The sequence below is a fragment of the Triturus cristatus genome, chromosome 10, assembly GCF_964204655.1.
Source record: "Triturus cristatus chromosome 10, aTriCri1.1, whole genome shotgun sequence".
NCBI classification, from domain to species: Eukaryota; Metazoa; Chordata; class Amphibia; order Caudata; family Salamandridae; genus Triturus; species Triturus cristatus.
In genome coordinates this window covers 340711073-340735513 of record NC_140593.1, presented here as the reverse complement: position 1 = coordinate 340735513, position 24441 = coordinate 340711073, and the positions used below count along the sequence as shown (strand labels likewise).

Below are 24441 nucleotides of genomic sequence, written 5' to 3'. Positions count from 1 at the left end.
CCAATGACCAAATCCACCACGGATTCTCTCACTAGCACCCTTTAACAGTGACCAAGTCTCCATAACCACTCTCTCTTAGATGAATTGAATTAGTTATATAGCGCCACTCATACCAGTAAAGGATGTCAGAGCACTTTGCATCACACACACATTACACAGAGACAATCAAACATACACGTGTGATTCAGCTTATAGGAAATATTACATAAGCCAAAATACTAAAAGTGTAGGAGTCACAGGTCATCCATACTGGTAGGCCATATAGTTTAGGAGTGCTTGGTGTGGAGAAGCACAAACTCAGAGTCGAAAAGAAACCGCATAGTTGGGAATTTTCTTGAATAATAAGAATCGATTTCTATCCAAATTAACCTTTTTTGCAACATTAATCTATGCTCTAATCTATACTTTGCAGAGTGTATGCATCTCTATGATGAAAGCAAATACCTCACTGTTCTATATTAGGACTTTAAGTTATAAATTGCAAGTAAAAAAAGAATGTCTCTTTTAAAAGCAGTAACCAGCTGATCCATTTACAGTATATGCACTCAGGGATTGTATGATCGAACAACTATTGAACTTCGTAGTTACGGTAAGTCGTAATTAAAACTTCGTTGTTTAGGATGTTTCCCCTGTCATCTACATGGTACATGTTCTTTGCAGCAGGCATATTAACCCTCTGCACTACCTTCACATAAGTCTAAACATCAACTATACAAAACTTCAATCTTTCTCCAGTAAGAACATAATCATAGGAGTTAACTTGACATTTTTGTGAGGTCTAGTAATTGCCGGAGGAAAGGAACGCGGCAGCAGGTGCTTTAAAACATAATAAACTTGCAAACACGGCGCCCCCAGGAAGCCAGCACCCGGTGCGGTGGCACCGGTCGCACCGCCCTAAAGCCGGCCCTGCCTTGGAGTGTCAACTAATTTCTTCTTTTGAAGGTAGGCACCATTGCTTCCTGAATTAATGACTTAACTTAGCACTGGTTCAAATACGACAACACATATGAACCACCATATTGCCTTGTAAACTGCGGTAAGGCAGTACTCAGAATTGGTAACAGAATGCTTTCCATGACTTTCCATCAAGGCGAAGTTATTCTGGTAAACTTCATCCCAAGTTATGTTTGGGCTCCTGGAGCAAGGATGGCAAACGGAATAGACATATGCTATGAGCAAGTAATTCCAGAGGAGGGTTCGAAGTAGAAGATGGGTCACACATATAAAACAAGCATTTGCAATGCAATAGGTCTCGCATTTACTAGAGTTTGAGCTATTGGCATTGTAAATGACAATGCCTTTTATTTACTTGTTGATTTTTAAAACATAAATAAAATGCATTGTTATTTACATTGCCAATAGCTTAAACTCTCACAAATGCGAGACCTATTGCATTGCAAATGCTTGTTTTTTACTGGTACCAAAAAATAGGGCAGTACCATTTTCAGCATTGTTGAGGCCTCTGCATTACAGAATGGAACACACCGTTTCTTTCCTCCACAGGGGAATTTATGTACCAGGCACCAGTGAAACAAGTAAACTGAACAAGCAGAGACTTTAAAACCAAGAAAAGAGTTGCACAATACATATGAATATAAACATTATCATAAATAATGACCGTTTGCAGCATACATTACATGCCATTCTCAAGAGAAACAAAAAAAGTTAGAAATTGAAAAATAAAGAGCTACTGAAACTGGCTGTCGGTACGACCAGGAACGGATGAGAGTGAAAATAAGGAGACTGTATTGATTTGTCATGGAATAGCACCCGTGAAGCTGTCAGTGGCAGGAATCACACTGATTGAATGTACTAAATCCACTTTCCCACTTACTTTGCGGCACTGAAGTTGAAAGCCAAAGTAAAACACAGACTTGCCTTTCTGAACTGCAGTCCAAGGTGTGAAAGGGATGCTGCCCAAGAAAACACACCCTTCTCTGCTTACTGCATGTGTTCAAAGATTGAAAAAGAAACCAGGAACATGGATGTGGATGGTTTGACACCGGTGGCACCAGAGAGTGCACAAAGAGCACGGGAGCCCTCAAGGCGGTCCCGGCTTGTGCCCTGGGGAAACGCGTGCACGCTCGTTGTGTGCCTGCTTATATCAGTCTAATCTTGTATTTATAGTAGGATACGGTTTGAGGGCGCGGGAAAAGGACTATACATCATGCATAGCTGCCAAGGTTTGAGATTGCTATGTGTGATATTTGCATCATTTGAGTGTAATTATGAGTGGCATTTCAGCACCTATGAGTGACACTTTCTTCAGAGCAAAATCAAGCTATGAAGACGAGGGAAATATATAAAAAATTATCACAAATTACACCCATTCGTGCAACGTGACTGCGCCAGGAAAATCACATTTTAACCTAGCATAAGAGTCAGTGGAACAGTACGAGAGCTTGACTTACACCATCGCTGCCACGTTTTCAGATTGGTTATGTTTATATTTCCATTGTTTCAATGCACTTCTGAGTGGCATTTAACTGCAAATGAGCGAAACTGAGAGTGACATCGAAAAAGCTAAATTAAGAAGAAACTGCAAACTATTGAGCAGTGAGAAGGGTTAAAAATTACTTGAAACTAAAGCAAAACTCCTCAAAAACGCTTTCTAAGATGACCATTATATAAAGCAGTCGAGGCTCCATTGTTCATCTCGATTAAAACAGTAAGTAACTCGGCTGCATCCGCTAGTATAGACTTGCTGTGAAAACCGCACCACAGCGAAGAAGTCATTTTTGCATATGTCACACTGTCCAATTAAGCTTGCTGCAGGAATTATTTTTTAGCGGAAAAAAACATCAGTTTAACCTAGCACACCCACCTAGACCGACAGGCCCATAAACAGACACAAATAATTATCCCATATACTGACCTGCTGTCTCGAGACCGGGTGGCGGCAGAACAGCAACTGAAAGAAATGCTGCAACATCAGTGCCTCAGGGGTCAAATCACCAGGGTCTCAGATGTCTGCTGTACCCAGTGCGCGCTAACAATACCACGTGACACAAGGGCAGTAGTTTCAGCTTCATGGATGCTCCGGGCCGGGCCGCCCGTCCAGCGCCAAATTATCTCCTGACTCACTCACGGACCGGACATTAACGCTACCCACTGTCCAGGGCACAGGCTTCTCTACTGTGCAGTTCTGGGGTCAGGAGGGGTGAGCTGCAGCTCTCGGTACTTCAGCACCTCATGCAAGTCTGTACACAGAAGTACTGCACACACGGTAACCGCCCTGATGCACTGTATTATCTCACTGCACAGGAGTGACCCGTGCAGTGCAATTCAGTCATTTTCCTCTGTTACTATGTGTAGCCAATGTTATTCGCTAAAGGGCATCTGACTGTTAACTAACAAGAAAATATTTGGGAATTCGCTGATATTCACGGCTAGACTACTTGACAAAAGAAACGTGAATAAACGCAGAAATACATGCATGGCAATTTACTGTTATCACGGAAGCATGCAAAGATGACAGGGTGTACTCACAACATGTATTGTGTGGCAAAGAGATAATCTAAACAAGCGGCACTGAAAGCGATTGCATCGCGATCGCTATTGTCAAACAAGGGAAAGTGAAAGAGCGCCATGCGCGCGTTGTATGCATGCCGTGAGCGTGCACATCGGCGTGGTCTGCGGCTCGTGCCCAGTGGCAGCGCCTGCGAACTTGGCCGTACGTACTTGAATAAGTGCTGCGCGGCTCGTGCGGCCCAGGGAGGTAGACAGTAGAGAAAGTCCGGCGGGAGCCCACCCCGCCTTCGTGAATGCCGCATGGTGCTGCCAAAGCAGGATTTTAGACAGGGCTCCTGAGAGCAAGAGGGAGCACCGCGTGTTGCTGCAGTGACCGGCTGAAGACGGAGACCAGCCGAGGAGCAGCGCAGAGTCCCCCCAAGAGCCGGTAAGTGGGGTGAGGCATGCTGTACATGTAAAGAGCGCCGCGTTTGGAGCTCACATGCGCAATAAAAAACATGTGCATAAACTCTTGTATGCATTTGGCAAATTTTTTAATTTGTTGATCAAACAAATAGGACGCAGCAACCATAAGTATGGAAAACAACAAACACAAATACAGAGGAGGTATATTGCAACAGCCCATAGCTAAAGCGAGCATGCATTTCTCGTGTGTTTGTAAATTAAAGAAGCACACATGGGGCTAATTAACGCGGCGCCAGGCGCCAGCCGTACACGTGCAGATCTTGTACATTTGATGCTAGCGCGACTTCACAAGCGCGTTCACAACCTCCAATCACCCTGCGCGTGCCAGCAGGTCTTCCGGAGAGAAGCACTCAACGCGCAAATGCTGTTCATGTGAAGCGCGTTCACAGACAACAATCACAACACTGACACTGCGTGTGCCCCAGTCTGTCTCCCTTGAGAGGCATCTCGGCGACAATAGGTCTCGAGAGCGAGACCTAATAAAAATGGCCAACAGTAATATTTCAATGTTCTACGAAAAATTTCAAGAAAAAAGAAACACTAAATTATCAAAGAAAGCCATTCTGGGTCCCGCTGCCAGCGCCCTCTGGTGGGCAACGGTGGTGGAGTGTCCTAGGATTCCGATAGCGGGGACCTTACCCAGACGCATGCTCAAGTCCCCCGTTACATTGAGCACAATATGTGTGAAATGGAAGGAAAGGCTTTGAAATGCTCGCTCTGCCAGCGGAGGCCGGTATGCTCAACGCCTCTGAGGGGTGCGGGCCCCCGTGGCTCACCAGCAGCAGCGCCATTGTCTGTGCGGGAGCGCAATGAATTGTCTGTGCGGGAGCGCAATGTGTGCGCTGCTGCAGCGCTCCAGCCTGCCCGGCCGCTCACCCTCCCCGTATCCATGACCCGCTACCTGCTATATTTAGGGTGGCACTGAGAGGCGCGTGGGGCGTGTGCTCGCCGCGGGAAGGGAGGAGGGGGCGTCTGGGGGACCCCAAGTATACTCACCACCAGCCTGGAGATGATCCATGACACCATGGCTAAAGGCGCGCGTCGCCGGGGTTGCCGTCTCCTGTCTCCGGTCCTCCTTGTCGCCCTGCTACCTCCAGCAGGAAGGGGTCGGAGGCTCAGCCATCAGCCACCTCCATGGGCGCAGGCGTCAGGTCCTGGCAGCTGCTGCGGGGATGAAGAAGGGCAGACTGCAGCTCCCAGAGATGCGCCGGGAGTGGGACACGAGGCTGCTCTCTTTGGCTGCACCTAGGCTGCTACTGTTGCTCAGGGTGCACGACTCAGCTCCCCCCGGGCGGGGCTGTGTGATCTGCAGCGAACGAGCCAGAGGAGAGGAGGAGGGGAGAGAACAGGAGCCGCTCGCCGTCAACAAGCTGTTCCACTGTGAAGCGCGTTCACAAACCAGAATCGGCTCGTGCCCGGAGCAGAATCGGCTCGTGCCCAGGTCTGTCTTCCTTGAGAGGCATCACGGCAACAATAGTTCTCGTTGGCGGCAGTGCTTCGCGCTGCAACGCAAGCGAGACCTAAAAAAAAGTGGAGGCCAGGCTTAATTTTTGGGATTGTTTACCATTTGAAAAAAAGCCTAAGGTATAAAGATTGGCTCAAAGATTTAGAACTACCAGGCAATTTACATCTTCCACCCAAACAAATAACTGTCACGGCAAAAAATGTATTAAATATAGAGAAATAGGGATATAAAGTAGGCAACAAAATAAACACATTTGAATATCTTCATGGAGATTATACAGCTAAGCTTTGTGGGCATGATAGAAGGTGCAGGAGACTGATAAATAGCAATCACGGATTAACTGATAATTAGGAATAACGGATAATGTAATCTTTGAGTACAGGCTGCCGTGGATTTCTAGGAATATGTTATTTTTCCCCATGCAGGAGGGTGTAAACTAGTCCAGTCATTCCATTCCATTCCATGCATCTCTAGTTTTAATCTCAAGCATGCACTTTAGAAGTTCTGATGGTAAGGTATTCACTACATGTTTGGAGGCAGCACTCTCTTTGGAACTACTGACTCCCTTCCACTGCCTAGCTGACTTTGGTGCAAATAAGCCAAGTTACATATTCTTACTTAGAAACCTGGATAACAACAGACTGGGGGTTGGCCCAGAAGTGGCGCAGTGGTGATCGGTTAGGGTACTGTAGCTATGCTTGTAGGCACGAAAGCCTGTTCGCTGAAGGGGTCAATGTGACTGCTGCAAATACAAATGTTGGGAGTAAGAATGTGTTGAGCTGCTAAAAACAAAACCAAATCAGCAGGTGAATAGCAAAAGAATAAAGACGCATTAGAGGGTATGTAAGAGCTCTGGAATGGACAGAGTTGCCACAATAACTCCTTCAGCATGAGATCTGCACCTGGCACCCACACCCACACCCACTTGACTCACACCCTGGTTGTTTAGGAGGAACTGTTAGGAAGCATAGACCAATACACATAATATAGATAAATAAGGAGGATTTGTTTGCAGTTTTATATAGCGCTAACTCAAACCGAAGGTATGGACCACTTTACATGGCCACTAGATACATTAACACAAGGACACAATCATTTTTCGTAGGTTCTGGGATTTTAAGCGATTTGCCCAGAATTTCAAGATGTTGAGCCGATGCGAGACTCAAACCTGGTTTCCCAGCTATAAGTTGTCAGACCTGGCGGCTACGCCACAACCTCCTTCCAACCTATACAGATCATTTTAGGCATATATGCCAATACATATACTTGAGTTGGCTCAGGCAGGTGCAATACGTGGAATATATGCGGCAAACTTGCAGTGACTATAAAACATCTTGTGACTGCCTCTATACTTGTCTACATATATACTAACAGTTTTTCAGGCCTTGAGGTTGGATCTTGGGTGGGACAGGCCAGGACAGAGCACGTCCCCCATCATTTACATATTTGTGATGAGTTGGTACGAAGATCAAATAGCATAGGGCGCAAAATATAAACAGCATATCAATCGCATCATACCATGGGTATCATACATTGATGACCTCTTGATTTGGGATTGGGAACAAACACTGTTACAACCATATGTAACCTAACAGAATATCAAATAATACTGTTTCAGTAATGCAATCAGCACAGAAAAAAGACATTATTTAGGCATAAATCCCACCACACACAACAGTACATCATGTGCCCAAAGACCTCTCAGCGCAATTTAAAATGGAGAATACAATTTGGTGACATTTTAGAAAATAAAAGGAACTGGTCGAAAATTGCTTGTTTTAACTATGTGAAACTCCGTATATTGCTGGACAATTTGGGCAATAGGGTATTTGGCAAAACTAATAAAAGGACAGGAAAAACTACTTACTCAACAATAACCAAACTGAAGGCCATTATTTCTTCAAATGCGGTAGAGAAAAGAAAGGAATACTGAAAAATGTCAGCTTTGACACAAATTAAATTGTGTTCATTAAGACAAGATGAAGTCAGTGCCCCTGAAATTTATCTCTTACTTACAGATTAAAGACTAATTCCACAACCTAGGAAGCAGCTTGGTTTCTATTAATTTCTTAGAATTAAGAAAATGCATCTAGCTCTAGACAAAGTTAAGGGCTAGTTATGGTAGGGACCTCAGGCTAGACACAAAAAGATATGCTTTACCAATAATGAGGTTTCAAAATATGGCCAGTTACTTATTTTATTGACTGTAATGTCAAGAATTCTATGCCAGGACCCGGAAGCTCAGATTAGGTTTATCTCTTCCATTTATTTTGCTCAGCAGCCTTTTAAAACAAACATATTTAATTCAAAGACTACAAATCCCAAGAGTCTTTGCATCAATTCAACATAAACATAGTCAGTCCTATGTATCCAACATAAAGGAAAGCACTTCCTCTTTCTTTGCTGCTCTGCAGCCAGATAAGCACTTTTCCTTCATATCCGACACTATTGCCTAAGCAGAGTTATTCCTATGCCTGTTACATAAAAGCGGGTTTCACAGTAGGAAGCTACTTTTTAGCAGTGCCGGCAATTCAGGATGATCCCTAACTTGCTTAAGTTGCTTTGCCACTGAGGATGCACCAACATGTGCCGGCCCATGTGCCATGGGAATCATGGGATATAAGTAAGCTGTGGGTAACTTCCATTTGGTCAATTCTATTCCTCCAGCAGCCCTCATCATCCAGTGCTCCCTCCTTAGACCATTGGTCTAGTTCATCAGTGGAGGCAGATTGTTGCATGTCCTGCACCTCTTGCCTGGCATCATGCCAACGTTCAGATTGTGACTTCACTACATAGATGTGGTACTTCGCTGCATGCGGTTTCACAGGCTGGTTGATCTGCAAAGGCATTACCTGCTCCTATTTTATCAGTCCCTTTCTTGTGTGCACTACACTTAACAATTGCAACTTTCTTAGGATAGGTTAGAGCAGTAAGGAGATTATGTACTAATTCTCTATGCACTATCTGTGTCCCATGTGAGGTGCAAAAGCCCCTTTCTTTCCACAAATTACCAAAATTGTGTGCCACCCCGAAAGCGTAATGGCTGTTGGTAAAAATGTTAACAAGCAAATCTGTACTAAGCTCACAAGCTCTTGTTAGTGCAATCAATTCAGCCGCTTGGGCCGACTTCTGTGGGATGCGAGCTGTTTCAGCTACTGTCTGAAGTGTTGTGATTGCATAGGCAGCAGATGTAGTGCCATCAGGCAATTTTAGACACGAGCCGTCAACCCATAGCTCCCCATCAACTTTAGGGAGAGGTGTATCTTTTAGGTCAACGCAGCCCTTTGTTTGCTCTTCAGTAAGGAATATACAATCATGTAACTCTTGCGACAGAGACTGAGTAGCTGGAAATGGCAATAGTGTAGCAGGGTTTAGGGTCAGACATCTTTTCAGTGTAATATGAGGGGCCCAAAAGTGTCAATTCATATCCTGTCAAGTGAGCACTAGTCAAATGCTGTGTTTTCGTTTGATTTAGCAAAGCATCAACAGAATGGGGTACTAACCCAAGCAGTTTGTGTTCTTATAATGCCTCCAAACTCTGGAACTCTCTGCCTTTAAACCTTTGCACGGTCTCCAATCATCTGGCTTTTTGTAAGCAATTAAAGACCGCGCTGTTTCCTTAGCTTTCTGTCTCCTCCGTGTCAGTTCATAGCGCTGGGACGCTTCCGGGTAGCCATGTGCTCTACAAATGTCTTTCCATTCCATTCCATGTGACAAAACTATTGCTTCACTCGGACGTATTGATACAGCCGTTGCTGCCACTGCTTGGAAACATCCAGGCAGCGCACGGGCGACTAGGTCAAGGACAGCTGAGAAATACGTACAAGGATGTTGCTTATCACCGTGTGTCTGTGTTAAAACTGAGAGGGCACAACCTTCCGTCTCGTGTAATAGAGTGTGAAAGTCTTAGTGTAGTCTGGAGTTCCTAATACTGGTACAGAGCAAAGAGCTTCGCGTAACTGTTGGAAGGCATTCTGACATTCAGTAGTCCACGGGAGGGGCATTGGAGTGTCTTTAATCAAAAGGGCCAACAAAGGTTTAATATTATATGAAAAACTGGGGATCCACTGCCTACAAAAAGTAGTGAGGCAAATCAGTGCACGGACATCCTTCTGAGTACGGGACACAGGAGTATCTAAAATAGTCTGAATGTGGTCTGGTGTAAGTGCACGTCCCTCCTTAGACAGGAGGTGACCTAAATAGGTAACCTGCTGTCTACAAAATTGCAATTTCTTTCTAGTGATTTTGTGATTGTGAGAGGCAAGAAAATATAACAGTGTTCCTCCTTCACACTGCTCAGGGGTATCTGCAGCCAACAAGATATCGTCGACATATTGGATAAGGGCCACCCCTGTAGGTACAGGAAAAGAATCAAGCTGCCTTTTTAATGCCAGACTGTAAATGCTAGGACTATCTGTATAGCCCTGTGGAGCTCTACAGAAACAAAATGATCTATTTTTCAGGGTGAACACGAACAAATAACGGCTGTCAAGGTGAATGGGTATCGAGAAGAAAGCATTCTTCAAATCGATCACCGAAAATGTAGTGGCAGTAGGAGGGACCATAGTGAGAAGTGTAGTGATATCAGAAACTACCAGATATTGGGGCACTACAATTTTTTTAAGATGTCGCAAATCAATAAGGAATCTGTAGATTTTAGTGTCAGTGTCTTTTTTCAAAATAGGAAGGATAGGGCTATTGCAAGTGTTATAGGGGACTTTTTAATCAACTCCTGAACATTACCTGCTAATGCTTCTTCACCTTCTCGGGATATTTTGTATTGGGGCAGACAAGGCAATGAAACACCTTTCTTTACTTGGATATGTACAGGTGGAATTACCATTTGATCCACATCAGTATCTGATCTAGCCCACAAAGTAATGGGTAAGGATGCCAGAGCGACATCCTCATTGGTATGACAAGATCTCTCAACCATTGGATAATTGTCATTCAAAATAATACGTACACCTTCCAGAGAACAAAGTATTGTGGCACAAAAATATTTAAGCATATCCATAATCTTGTCCGGTGTGGTAGGGGAAAGCAAAAATGGACATGCTGCAGTGAATTTATCAAGTCTGAATTCAAGTGACTGTGAATGTGGGCTAGGTGTAGGTGTTCCATTGAATCCTATTGATGTTATCATTGTACCGCACAGGGGAGCCCTAGGAACCAATTTTTTTAGACAGAGCACTACGGGTAGCCCCTGTATCAAACAGAAACCGATCAGTAGATCCCAAGACGTTTGCGTCAACGTAGGGACCCATTTGATCTACTGGCACCTCAACCGGTTCCTTACTCCATCCTAGGCATCCCTATGCAGAATCGGAATCCGCAAGGGCATCAGCAGAATAATCAGACATTTGATAATGATTTTGTCTATCAAAAGTATTAGTGTAATTTGGCCCTTGTTCAACTGCTTTAAATCTGGGGCGAGCTCCTGTACCTCCCCTGCTGCCTGAATTTCCTGGGCGTCCTCTTATACTGCCCCTTCCCCGCTGATACTGCGGACCTCGCAAAAAAGGGCATTCAGAACACCAATGCCCAGTCTCTTTACAATAAGCACACTGATCAATGGACAAATTTGCTTGAGTAAGAGGGGGCACTCCAGGTGTATACATTACACGTCTGCCTCTTACACCTCCCTTAAATGGTGGACCATATACTTGAGCCAACATAACTTTTGTCTTTAATTCTTTAATCTTCTTATCTTCCCTGCCTTTTGCTTCCTGCTCCTGTTGCTCATAATACTGGGCCATAGTCAAAAGGGAAACTGGGGAAGACGTGGTCCAAGAACTCTCGCTGGCCTTCAAGCGACTAGCTATTTCCGGTAACATTAGCGACAAATCATGGAAGGTCTCTTCAAATCTTGAAAAGAAATCACAAACAAACTCTTTTTCCGTTTACAGGACGCCAACGTAGTCCAATCTATTTTCTTAGGGGGTATGAGAGTCTTTAACTTAGTCACAATAGCTTTAGGAAGATCTAATATCTCCTTCTGAGGTTTCTGCGCAGGCTCCCTTTCCGCATCCATTTGTTCTAAATGTTCCCAGGTATCACCATATGCTACATTCTCATCTATTTTACCTATCGTTCGCCACATATCAGGAGGCAAAATAAGCCCTAAGAACATATCAATATCGGGCAAGGTCATAGTGCAGGAGCTAATGGCTCCTTCCACCTCCTCATAGAAGGTGGAAGGATTCTTCCGGGGGTCGGGCAAAGCAGCTTTAAGATCCATCATATCAGCTCTACTCCAAGGAGTGTAAACCCAATTATATATAAAATATCCCTTTGCATCAAAGTTTTATCATCATTGGTTCCTGTACCCTTCGGAGGAACATACAGGGGTGCAGCTTCACGCATTGGTTTCACAGTAACTATAGTACTACTGGGTGCAACCTCTTCCACCGGAGCATCTACATCCTGTGCTGGAGTTTGAACTGCTTCTATACCTCTCTGTTTTCTAGCTAATTCTTGCTCTTTTCGTAAACGTAATGTTGCGTCTCGTATTTTAACCACTTGTCAAATCATATCAGATAAGGCCAAAAAAGGGAAAGTCCCCTCTGTTAATCGTTTATAATCAGTATTTATATCACCTGGCTCTAGTTCCTGAGAAATTTGTCTATAATCAAATATTACCTCCAAAGCACATTTTTCTACAAAATAAAATTGCTCTGTATTTGTCCACTGTTGAACCATAGCTACGATGACAGATGCAGTGTGAGGCCGACGAGCCTCCTCTCTAGCAGTGGTTTTCAATTTATCTTTTTCTGCTTTAGTCAAAGTATAGCGAGTCTGTTGCCCATCTTGCTCTTTGTTGTCTGAAGACAAATGCTAGTCGTCAAAAACCTCATCAGGGGCACTTGGAGTGGGAAATTTATACGGGGGTGGGAGGCGTTCCTTTCCTTCTTTTCTTTATTTTTCAATTCTAGCGCTTTTTGATATATCGTTTTTCATTGCTCTTTTTCTGCTATAGCTTCTGCTCTCTTCGCTCTGTCTCGTACTTGTTTCTCCCACATACGCACACTATCAAACATATCCGGTCTACTTTTTCTTTTAAAAAAGCACTGCTCTACATATTGAACCTTTTTAGAATCTAATGACCCATTCACTGGCCATTGCAGATCAGAATCTTTCTTTGTGTATTTGTTCCACAGTGTAGCGTACATTGTGGAAGAAATACCATATTTGACATACATGTCTCTATTAGGTGTCCCCTCTGGGGGAGCCGGCTGACTTTGTTCCAAGCTAACTTTAGTACCACCAGAGCAGCAACACCCCCTACAGAGTGAGCTGAGAACAGGCATGTTTCATAAATATATGTAAAATATTACAACTCCAAACCAATATTTCAAAAGGAGAAAAATCTCAATATTACCTGCCTTCAAACTTTGCAAAGGATGAATAACCAATCTAAACAAAAAAAGCCCAAGCCAAACTAATCAAGAGTGCCGCTTCAGCGACCTTACCAAACAGAAGTCTCCAACTCCCACCTGCCGATCTCTGGTCGACCGAATGGTCACTGCAAAATTGTGCCAAAGAAAACCCCAGTCGAGACCGGCCACCACCTGGAGGGTCAAATCGGGAAAACCAGAAAAGTCACGTCGGCCTGCAAAGACAAAGGTCTCCTCGTCCAGTGCGCTTCCTCAGTAAGATTTCGATCCTCCATCAAGACCACTCCTTCGGACGGCCGCGTCTCTGATGGGGCCCCACGAGTCAGGCGCCAACTGGAAATGTACCTTTTTAGGGGTACACTGGTGCAGGGGTCATCCTTTGGTCCACGGGTGCAAAGCCCAACACAATAGAGATCGGCACTGGAGTTGGAATAAATAACAAGTTTACTAATCACTCATGAGTGGGACCACCTCCACACAGCTCTCTCAAGTGCTGCATGAGGTAGTACACTGAATTCACAAACCGTTGTCCCTTTTATACCGGTTTTCTGCAGTGTAAGCATGTGAACAGAAATAGGAAGAACAAGTTTTAGAAATAGTTATCAGCAAATAAGGGCAGATGAATAACTACGTGGTCAGCAAAGTGGGAGGGGGAGCATTAAAGCTTATGGCAGCAGTAAATGGTCGACAGTTAATATCTCAGACCAGGTGCACTGGCAGCTACAAACCCTTAGTACGTACATTGCTTTTAGCTGAGTCAGAAAGTCAACTAAAATAGATAACACAAGCACAGTGAAAAGACGAGCAGCAGAGGACGAGAGAATTACGAAGGAAACGAAATGGACACCACAGCAAAAAAATGGCTGTAGCTTATGCTAAGTAAAATATTACACATTTCCACAGTAAGACTCAGACACCCTTGATGAGGACTCCGAAGACAAACAAGGTCCAAGCAGACCCTGGCGACTGGAAGGTGGGCCAAGAAACCAAGGCTGGAGAAGGGCGAGAAGGACTCTGCAGGGATGCCGGGCTTCTTGAACCCAGAGGATATTTATCAACCATGCACAGTGGACTGGGTTCCGGCATCCTAAGTGGCGCGCTATGTAGCCAGCCCTTTAGAAAACCCATGGACCAGGAGGTCAGGGGACGTGTGAGGGTTGAGTGACCCAGACCATCATTGGCTATTAAGGTGGCACCTACCCCAGACATCGATGCCAGGATGGCAACATTTATTACTAAATTTGTTAAAGACCCTAAAAAGGGCTTGGCCCGGTCCAGGCGATCCTGTCAGTATAAGGTCTTGGATGTTTTGGGGTCCATGATCAAGATGCCGGATATGGCCAAAGATGCCAAGGAGTCTGGTCATATGATCGATCTCACAATTTTGTCAAGTTGTGCTCAATGGGCACTATGTTTTTTCGGCAATGCGAATTGTGCCTTAACGACGGAGTGCAGACACTCGTTATTGATCAAGATTGAGCCCAGGTTGAGCAAGTTAGCAACCACATAAGTCAGCCCGGTAACAAACGGAGGTCTCGTCGGAGAACCCTTCATTAAGGAGCTTGCACGCTTCGTTAACACTTTTTCATCCCTGGACAAGGCCCAATGTCCATCAATAAGGTGGTCAACCGACACATTTTTGGACAGGCTTGAAGAGGCAGAGCCTACACTTCCAGCCCCCAGAAATTTCAGACGCGGTGCTCCCTCGAGTGGTGAGACCATAAGAAATTTGGAGGGTTTTACCACCCGAGAGTTTGTGGCAGAGGACGTGACACTGAAGGATCCTTCAGTGGAAACAGCAAAGTGCCAGGTGGCACCAACAATAAGCGATATCCCTTCTTCCCTACCAGGGGTGGGGGGGGAAGGCTACATGGGTTCAGTTGGAATTGGGCATCCAGAACAGGAGACGCACGGGTGCTTCAAACTGTGAGGTGCTTTCACATAGAGTTTAATGGCACGCCCCCCGTTCAGCACGCTCATCCCCGTCCCTTGGTCTTCTCACAAGAAGGGACGCTGCGGCAAATCAAGAGTAAGAACTAAAAAATGGAGTGATTACCCATATGGTTTTCATCCCAGGGATTTCTTGAGCAATATTTTCCTGGTAGAAAAGAAGGACAAGAGACTCAAACGAGTCATAAATCTGAAAGATTTCAATCAATGGGTGGTGTATTGCCACTTCAAGATGAAGAGCATTCACCTTCTATGGGATATTCTGTTTCTCTAAGAGTGGTTGACAAGGCTCGATCCAAGGACGCCTACTACGCCATTCCCATTTTTCCTACCCACAGAAGTTTCCTTCAGTTCAAATAGGAGGACCACATTTTCAAGTAGACATGCCTGCCGTTTGGCCTGTTGTCGGCACCCAGGTGTTTCACCAAGATGCTGCGACTGGCTATCGAATGGCTTCGTGCACAGGGCATTCGACTAATAGTGTGCCTGGATGACATTCTCCTAATGCACTAGGAAAAATCCACTTTAGTCTCCCAACTTCAGATGGCCCAAGATCTTCTGCAGGGACAAGGGTTTTTATGCCCAGAAGTCAGAATTTACTACGGCTCAACAAATCACCTTCTTGGGATTCGAGGTCGACACAGTGCAACAGTTCCTCTGCCTGCCCCAGAAAAAGGTACTTCTGAGCCGCCAGTTGTTGCATAGAATGTTGAACAGGGAGAACATTTGCCTTCGTCATCAGGCAGAATTGTAGGTCTCCTATCTTGGTCCATCCGAACGATCTTCCTGGGCCCACTGCATTCAACTCTGAAGGCGCAATATCTCCGGAGAGGTCTGTCATTAACAGGAGGTCTCTCTGTTGCCGGACACCCAGACAAAACTTTGTTGGTGGCTCAGTGACATGCTTGCCTAGAATGGCAATGCCATCTTTGGGTCAACCAAGGACTTGGTCATCAAATCCGATGCCACGCAACAGGGATGGGGCGCACGCTGTGGAGATATTACCACATGAGGACAGTGATCAGAGTGTGATGAGGCTCTACACATCAATTGCCTGGAACTCCTTCCAGGCTCCTTTGCGATCCAGAATCTAGAGGCCAACAAGATTTCTTGTGCCATTTTTCTGAATAAGGACAACATCTCGGCAGTGAGCTATATAAATTGCTTAGGGGGCACCAAGTCCAAGGTACTGACGGATTTGACCAGGGACTTCTGGAACTATTGTCTGTAGCACCATTTGTCGGTAGCAGCAGAGTACCTACCAGGGAGACTCACTCTGCAGACTGGCAGTCCATACACCTGAAGGATTACAGTGCATGGAAGCTTGGTCCCTCTCTGTTCCAGAGAATCATGTGTCAGTGGGGTCCTTACCAGGTGAATCTCTTTGCCTCGAGACTAAACCACCAACTCCCCCGCTTTTTCATTTGTCCTACGGATCCTCTGGCGGTGGCAACAAATACTTTTCCCCAAGATTGTAGTCCGTTTCTGGGGGTATGCGTTTCTTCCATTTTCAATGATAACCAGTCAGGTGTCAGAAGGCGGAGGTGATCCTTGTGACAGGAAGGTCACAAGTCTGGTATCCATTTCTTCTGGAATTTTCTATGGATTTTCCAATCCAACTTTCCCTGACTCCTTAGCTTCTGACAGACCCTCATAGCAACTTGCACCAATTGGTTCAGGATGGAAAACTCCTGCTGATGAGTTGGAAGATTACAGGGGACGTTGGGAAGGCCTGGGCCTTTCAGCACAAGTGTCTTCTCTCATCAGAAGAGTTTGGGAAGACTCTACCGTCAAGAGATATGGTTCGGCATGGAGGAGATGGTCATGCTGGTGTATGTGAAAGGAGCTTGATCCTGTGGGTGTGGATGTAGTGCATGATATCAATTTCCTGTCTGAGTTGGTTGAAAAGGGGTTGGCTTATCGCACTATCAACGCATGCAGATCAACAATTTGTGCATGTGATATGGCTATGCTGACATACCAATAGGGGAACATCCTCTAGTCTGTTGTCTTATGAGGGGTATTCGGTTATCCTTTCCACCAGAACTGAAATACTCCTCACTGTGGGATGTTAATGTTATACTTAGAATGCTGCGTTCATGGCAGGATAACCAACACTTATCTCGTAAGGAGCTAACAGTTAAGTTAGCAGTTCTGTTATGTCTCATTTTCTGTAAAAGAGTTTGATGTTCGCGCCTTCGACATTACGGCACACATATTTAACCCAGGAGTGTCATTTACTATTTTGCTTCATACAAAGTCCAATAGTAGGGTAGTTCATTACCCTGCTTTTCCTGGTCACCCAAGATTGTGTGCGGTTCGCTGCCTGAGAGCATACAAGTCCATGACTGAGGAGTATAGGTCGCCGCAGGTGGCACAGCTATTAATTTCCCTCAAGAAGCCTTTCCAGCCAGTCTCCGCAACTACTATCGCACGTTGGGTGAGATGGGTCTTGCAAGAAGCAGGTATTAATAAGGTCTCCTTTGGGCCCATTCTACTAGGGGTGATTTGGCTTTCAAAGCTTTCTCCTTAGGGGGTAGTCTAGAAGATATTCTCAAGGCGGCCGATTGGTCTTCAGATTCTACTTTCAAGACCTTTTATTTGAAACCAATCACTGGCATGGCTTCACTGGTTCTTAACCAGCTTTAAACTAGCATTAGCGTCCGGGTCCTGACATGGAGTATAACATTTCCTAGCTAGTGTGAAAGAAAGTGTCAATTCTGTTAAGGACACGGAAGCGAGGATTATCCCTTCCAATTGGATACAATTCGCAAGCCTTTCTGTATCTTAAGAAGTCTTCATTTGGATAAGTATGTTTGGTTATGGTCACCGTAAGGCTCTACACAACGACCCTCATACATCACTTTGGTTTAATATGTCATTGGTGCTATACCTGCTATAAGATTTATTGTTAAGGAATATCTGAATTGTACCAATATTGTAGAAATGGTAGATTGTTTTTCTACATGATTGATGTTGGAACCTTACCTGAGATATCTTGGGTTTCCTTAGGATCAGACCAGAAACAAGAATTCTGAGAACAAAGCTGAGTTTGTGATGTCTCACTCGAAGAAAGAGGGCGTGCTTTTCCTTGCTGAAGGATTTATAGGACTGACTCTATGGTTGTTATTTGAATTGTCACAAAGACTCTTGGGATTAGGAGTCTTTGAATTAAATATGTTGGCTATCATAAGGCTGCTGAGCAAAATTAATGGAAGAGATAAGCATAATCCTCACCTCTGTGTCCTTAATAGAATTGAAACTTTCCTTCCTGCTAGCTAGGAAATGTTATATTTCCATGTACAATGAAGCATGTGGGCTTAAACATTCGATAAATTAAATAACAGTCTAAGAACACTGGCAATGAACAAATATGAAACAAATCAACCCAGGTGAAGTGCATTTTGAAATTTAATAGAACAACCAAGAAGATGGCAACATATTATGACACAACACAGACTAATACATTAAAAACAGCAACACAGAAAATCTTGTGTTGCAAAAGTCTGAAAATAGACGCATCTTAAAGCTTGGTATTCATAATCTTTTGCTGGGCCGGACTGGGAACCACAACCGGCCCTGGCAAAGTGCTCGGCCGCCCCCCCCCACTCCTCCCCGCAGGGGGTTCTGGGGGGGGGGGGGGGTGACGCCGAGCTCTTTGCCAGGGCCAGTTTTCGGACGATTTTGTTACAGGGTCGAATTTGCAGCTATGCTGCAAAAACGGCCCTGTAACAAAAACGGCCCCCAGGGGCCCAAAACCGGCCGGGGGATTGCCCGGTGCCCGCTACGGCCAGTCCGGCCCTGATCTTTTGGTGATATAACAAGGGAGATGGGTCTTGTAGGTGGAATTGTAGGCTGATAGGTTGAAGAACAAATTATGTTTTGACGGTGCATCACTATTACAGAGAGTGCTTGAGGTGTAGTTTTAAAGGAGCTCCTGTCCTCAAAGTAGCCATTATGGTGAAAGGCATTTACTGATATTGCATATTGATTAAAATTAGAGTGATATTAGCTGCTGTCTCCTTTTTTTCACAACGAAATGAATGAGGTTTTAGGCTTGAATTTATCGGTCTACTGCCAAATTAAAATGAATTGATCTGAATTTGAACTTCTACATTTTCAAACAATAGCAGAATGAGGACAATTTTGAAAACACTGTTACAGAACAAATTGCCAACACAGGAAACCAATCTATCCAATAATCTCATCTACATAAAACAGATCAAATTGTCAACATCAAAAACTCCCCAAGATCAGCAGACTCAAGTGCAACCTTTGAACACTGATTTTCACTGGCGATCAGTGACAGTCAAGCAATTGTGGCAACTAAGTTACCAGAATGGGTTTCTTCAGCTTATGTGGCTCTGATGCTGTAACAGGAAATCAGCCAACTGACTCTTAGAGTTTACCTCTTCTGTCTGGGGCTCTGGAGCGACTTTTGCATGAGCTTGGCACAGTCCTCTGAAAGCCCAAGGATCCGCAGGTGCAGTCCAGCCTTTGGTGCAGCCTCTCTTTTCAGGTACAGGGAACATCAGGGCAGTCCTTCTACAGTCCTCTTTCAAGTCCAGATGTGATCCATGGTCTGGGTGCCAGGGGTGCCATATTTATGCCAAGAAAGTGCCCTCGGGATATGATGGTTACTAGTTAATGGGCTACCAGATCCCCTCCCACCTGATGATGACTTCACACAATCTGTGGCAACCAACTTTCCCATAGTGCACTATTCTGTCCACTACCAAGATGGCTGTACACTTTCCTCAGTGTTGGGCGTGGTAGTCCACTCTAGATCTGTGGCTACCTCAGGGCTACACACCCACGCGAAAACAGGTGCGGAAACAGTTCTCCCTTCTCTGTCTCCAAAACCAGCCAGTCTACCTGAACAAAAGAGTAGCCCCCTCTCGTGTGTGTTCCCCTATTTGTCCTACAAAGGTAGCTTCCCCTTTGAAGCTCTCCTTTGGGCTCACATCCTTTGTGGCTTCCCAACAGAGGTGACACCTCTTATAGGTGCGCTTCCAGGAAGCAGTGGCAGGCTGGGAGACACGTTTTACATTGTCAGACTCAGGGTGGTGCAATGAGTTCTGCCGTCCTGGGAGGGCATTTTAACCTACAGGCCCTGGGTAACTCTGAAACCATATACAAGAGACCTAAAAGTAAGTTAACTTATGCCAATTGGGTGTAAGGCAATCAAACATACTTTAACGGGTCAAAATACTGGCACTGAGGTCCGGTTAGCAGGTCTCAATGCACTTAGTCGAAAAACCAGCAGCATCAGTCCAAACCTTTGTGGGAGATCATGCAAAAAGAGGCATTTCCTTACAGCCTCTCAACCCACACTCTGAAAAAATGTTGAATCCTGTAGTCTAGTTTCCACATCACTTATCCTCATGAGACCGCAGGAATACTGTTTGTCTACCAGTAGGTAGAATTAGTCACCCTTTTCTCCCCTCTGTTTCCCTGATAGGACACCTTTAGAACTTATACTCGTAGGAAAATTGAGAGCTCCGATCTGATTCGGGTAATAGCCCACAATGGTACACAACCTGACCAATGTAAGGGGGTGCCCTATGATGAGGCATGCCACTCTTTGGGTGGGTATACCCTTTCATCTTACAAAAAGAAACATTTTCAAGCTTGTTCATTAGGGATAGAACAATTAGTAAATACCTTGCACATTATTTCATACTTAGAATACTTGTTGGTGTACACAAATCATACCAGGTCTACTCTTAACTTGGGCTCCCTATTAGTGTCAATGTCTTTACAAATTGGCGGTTTTGTCCATAAAACTCTCAATTCGAAGCACACATTACCTAGCAGAAAACTAAACAAATAAACATCTCTGGTAGTTCATGTTGCCTTGCTAGCACAGATAATCTAGTGCTTGTTACTTACATCTTTATGAACAAGCATTTGCAATGCAATATATCTTGCCTTTGCTTAAGTTTGAGCTATTGGCATTGTAAATGACAATGCCTTTTATTTATGTGTTTTGAAAACCTGCAAGCGGTGCGTAAACACGCACTTTGTACTTATAGTCGTTGCTTACGAGAAGCAAGGCTGGAAGTAACTGCGCCTCTTTTACTGCCAGCCTTGCTTCTCGTAAGCAAAGACTATAAGTGCAAAGTGTGTGTTTACGCACCGCTTGCAGGTTTTCAAAACACATAAATGAAAGGCACTGTCATTTACAATGCCAATAGCTCAAACTCTCACAAAGGCAAGACCTATTGCATTGCAAATGCTTGTTTACTTACGTGTTGTGGAGTGAATGTATGTGGTATGCAGTTGTATTATGTGGATAGTAATTATGTGGTATTTTGTGTATTGGAATTGCGTGGAGTGGGATTGTGTGTCATGGAGAGTAATTATATGGTATGGTATTTTGTGTTGTGGAGTGTTATGTAGTGGAGTTTAATTATGTTGCGTGATGTAGAATTATGTGGTGTGGATTGTATGTATGTGGTGTGTTATGTAATGGTGGTGTTGATTTGTATTATGTGATTTCTTGTTGAATTATGTGGTGTGGAGTGAAATTCTGGTGATTGGAATTATATTGCATTGTGTGGAGTGTGTTTATATGGTTGTGGTATAGATTGGTTTTTTGTGAGGTGTATTTATGTGAGTAAGAGATAAGCTGAGAGATACAAGAGGGGAGGAGAGAAAAGAGAGAGGAGGAGGGGAAGTGACATGCCCAGCGCTTCCTGGGGGAAGGGCCTGTTCTGGACTGAGTGAAGCTCACAAGTTTCAGCCTGACTTTATTTTAACTATGTTCTAAGTCCAGGGAGGGAGATGGAAAGAAAGCACTGCATGAATATTAGACAACACCACAGGAGATATGTTGATGCACCGAAAAAGTTTCTCAGACCAAGGACTGGAATGCTTTGAATCTACGCCTTAAGGGAACACAAGACTAACTGTGATAACCTGGTTCCTAAAAACTAAGTTCCTCAAACTGGCAACTGACTGCATTTTTATTCTCTCAAAGGGAAGAGGAATGTCCAATAGAGTTGCAATTCTCCAGCTTAGTCATTTCTCAGTCAATCATATTGTCCTATATTCTGTAGACTCCTTACGAAATAACTAAACAATTAAATAAATGCCTCAGGTACTATTAATTAAATAGTTTAGTCTTTTATCAACTAACTGCAAAAATGTTTGTAAGATTAACTTTAAATACAGTGCTAGTATCAGCAAAGCACCTGTGAACTAATAACAAAAATGTGCTTATTTTCAATTGCAAGGTTTGGGCCCCCTAAATGATCGACTTTCCCCTGCACCGCAGGGCTCTGTGTGACACCCCTGCCCACAGCGCGCAAACTTTGCATGTGATAACACATGGCCATTTACTCAAACTAATCTGCACGCTGTGGCCGTGTAGTTCATTAGGTGACTTATAATTTATTTATTTATTCCAGCATGTGTCGCAGAGGTTGTTGGATTGTAAAAAAAAAAAAAAAAAAAATAAACACTTGTCTTCAACAACTACGATTCCACTCCGTTCTTGACCTCATCCGAAGGAAATCCTAGCACCCTGTGAACTGTAACCCTGTTGGGCTGCGTGCAGGGGATCCGGGTAGTGACAGCACTGCTTATTGACTCACATGTTGTACTATACAGAGGAAGGGTTACTTGCAAGGCTTATTCAATGGAATTTCAACACTAACAGACTTAATTAACCACTATGTACTGGTTATGTTGAAATAACATTGTTTACAACTTTTACAAGTGAATAAGTACCATAGCATAGCATTCATTATATATGCAGATCAGCTGAGAGTAATAAGCCATTACTACCATTAATAAGGCCGGGATTCATAGCCGGTGTGATAAGCCGCTGGATACGTCAGCGAATAATCACAGTTATGATTTTGTTGGTGCTCACAACATTTCACAGTGGTCGCCACCTTCCACTGAGAACCTCCTCCTTTAAGCCAAAATAAAGACTGCAGAATGTCCACAAAACGGCCATATTTCCCTCAAAGAACCTGAGTCTAGAGTCCAATGCCTTTCCCCAGCATTTTTTTGTTTTGCCTAAAAAGAGCACAAACTATCTGGTTGCAAAAGACCTTTTGTGGGCTTAGCAAAAACGTACAAATAGGCTTACAACCCACCCATTGCTTAGCACTGGTTGGCTTTGATAGAGCACTCTACACCTGCAAGTACACGCTGTATGGACCACGAGCACCCTTCACCTGCCGGTCCACGCTGTATGGACCAGCTCCAGTGTCCGTGACCGTAACGCTCCATCAAACGCATCTAATGTAGCACAAGACAAGTGCACCATTAAGAAATTGCTAACAATCACCGCCCGTCCGATGGGAACCATGTTCAGGGGATGTGGTGAACCGAAATAACTTTCCCAGGCAACTTAGGACCAACTGAAAATTAAGTCGTATACATGAGCGAATGATAACCACAAAAATCATTTAAAAATGTTCCATTTTATTCTTATAAAAGTTAAAATTATGAAATGAACAGACATGATAGAGAATATACATAACATAACATACAGGAAATGTATTGACTGACTAGCCAAAACATTAAACAATATTTATTCACAAACCAAAGCAAAACAATCAATTCTAGTGGAAAAAACAACAATGGCTGAGGTGTAATATAATTTGTAAATTCTTCTACGCGCGTTTCGGTGTTTAAAACTTTCAGGAAGAGCCACAATCGATTCTGAATAGTGATAGAATAAATATCGGGTATTGGGAATGGACGGATGCAGATACGCATTACTGTGTAACCATAATATACTGTGATATAGTGGGTATGCTTTATGAAGAGTCGTTTCAATAAAGATTAGCGACTGAAGGATGAGGCCACCAGACGAAAAGTTCAGGTAAACACGCCTGTGTTGAATGGTGGGTGGTGGATTTACACTTAGACTGCGCAATGCATTTTAAAAGCGCAGTAATCTTCCAAGATAATTTCCAATTCTCAAAACGGTGTTTAAGTTTCAACGTAATGTCAGGGTGGCACCAATGTGTGGGTGATGCATTTTATTTGACCAATCGGATCTCAACAAAAAACGCGAGTACTTTTCAATAAACTCTGTGAAAAAGACAGGGCAGGCGCACGGACGCATACATGCGTTTCTTATATACAGACAGCAAGCAGCGTTTCAAATTGGAGTCCATTTTGAAAACTGTATCCCTTCCACCCGAGCAGCTTTCAATACTGTAATAGTGGTCTCTCTCCAACCTAAAACCAGGCCCCTGTCAAGCTGATTGCAAGTCCTTCGTTAAATAATAACTGTATCCAGCGCTTCAAACCGCACATCGGCCATTTCTAAGCGCTCCAGATAATAGATGTTACAGCCCTCTGTTTAATGTGCCTCTGTGATAACATGCGCCTTAGCTGCTTCTGGGAAATGAAACTCAGATGGTGGCGAGTTTAACTAGCAGATACGGTAAACCACCTTCACAACGAAACTTTCATTCCGCATACCTTCACTTTTTAGGGTGGGTTTGAGATTTGGGGTGCAGGAGATGTTTTTAGGGTTCAGGGATAGTATAGATTTTGGGGTATAGGTGGTTTTAATAGGGTTTAGCGTGGGTTTGGGGGTATTTTTAGGGTTTAAGGGGAATTTAGTTTTGGGGGTACAGGGGTATTTTTAGGGTGGGTTTGGGTTTTGGGGTGCAGGAGATATTTTTAGGCTTTAGGGTGAGTTTAGGTTTTGAGGTGCAGGGT

The 24441-nt window shown here is 44.1% G+C and overlaps 1 protein-coding gene across 3 annotated transcripts in view; it reads right to left on the bottom strand.

Annotated features, from left to right (window-relative positions):
- TPK1 (thiamin pyrophosphokinase 1) overlaps positions 1–24441 on the bottom strand; it is a 1261698-nt gene that overhangs the window by 1037164 nt on the left and 200093 nt on the right. The gene's annotated exons all lie outside the window — the stretch shown is intronic.